The following is a 1,152-nucleotide window of genomic DNA, read 5'->3' as shown; positions in this document are numbered from 1 at the left end:
TTTTTGTGGAACTGGGGATTGAACTCAGGCCCTTGTGCTTGCGAGGGAAGCACTTATTCTATTGAGCCATCTCCCCGGTCCCAATTGAATTAATTTCTGCTCTAATCTTTATGATTTCTTCCCATCTTTGAACTCTGGGTTTGTTTTGCTCTTTCTTTTATAGATGCTGAACATGCAGCATTAGGGTGTTTATTTCTTCCCATTCTGTTTTCCTCATGTGTGAGTTCACAGCTATGAATTTTCCTCTGAGAACTGCTTTCATCACATCCCATAAATTCCAATAAGTTGTGGTTAAATTTTCATTGACTTATACATACTGTTGAATTTCTTGTTTAATTTCACCTGTGACCCATAGGTTGCTCAGTAGTGTTTTGTTTAATTTCCAAGTATGTAGGACTTTTTTCTGGTTTCTTTTCTGATTCAGTTCCAGTTTCATTCCACGGTGGTTATGTAATATACATGGGATAATTTCTGTTTTTTTTAATACACTTAAGCATGACCTATGGACTAGTATGTGGTCTATTTTAGAAAATGACCCATTTGCAGATGAAAACAATATGTACTCATCTGTCATTGGGTGGAATACTCTGTATATGTCCATTGAGACCATTTGTTCCAAGTTCTGGTTCATTTCTGTTACTTCTTTGATAATTTTTGTCTGGTTAACCTATATTTTTGTGATAAAAGGGTGTTAAGGTCTGCCACTAAGATTGTGGTCTTGGATATTAGATTTTTTTACATCCATTAAGATTTGTCTTCTATAGTTAGTTGAATGTTCCTGTGTTTGATGCGTAGATATTTATGAGTTTTACCTCTTCCTCTTGATATTTTCCACTAACCAGTATATAATGGCCTTCTTTATTTTCTATGATCATTCTTTGTTTGAAGTTGAGACTCAGAAAAAAATTATTACCCATGCTTTTTTCTGAGGTGCTGGGGCATGTAGTATTGTTTTCCATCCTTTGACTTTAAGCCTATGAATGTCTTTTTGGTCCCTCTCTAGAACATCTTTCTCTAGCCTGTGTAGGGTTGGCTTTGTCATTATGAAATTCTTTAGTTATTCCTTTTCATGAGAGTATTTAACTTCTCCACAAACTTAAAGGAGACTTTTACAGGGTATCATAATCTGGACTGGAATTTGTTTTCATAGAG

Source organism: Octodon degus, unplaced genomic scaffold, assembly GCF_000260255.1.
Source record: "Octodon degus isolate 3935 unplaced genomic scaffold, OctDeg1.0 scaffold00027, whole genome shotgun sequence".
In the NCBI taxonomy this organism is placed as follows: Eukaryota; Metazoa; Chordata; class Mammalia; order Rodentia; family Octodontidae; genus Octodon; species Octodon degus.
This window is presented reverse-complemented; position numbering follows the sequence as displayed.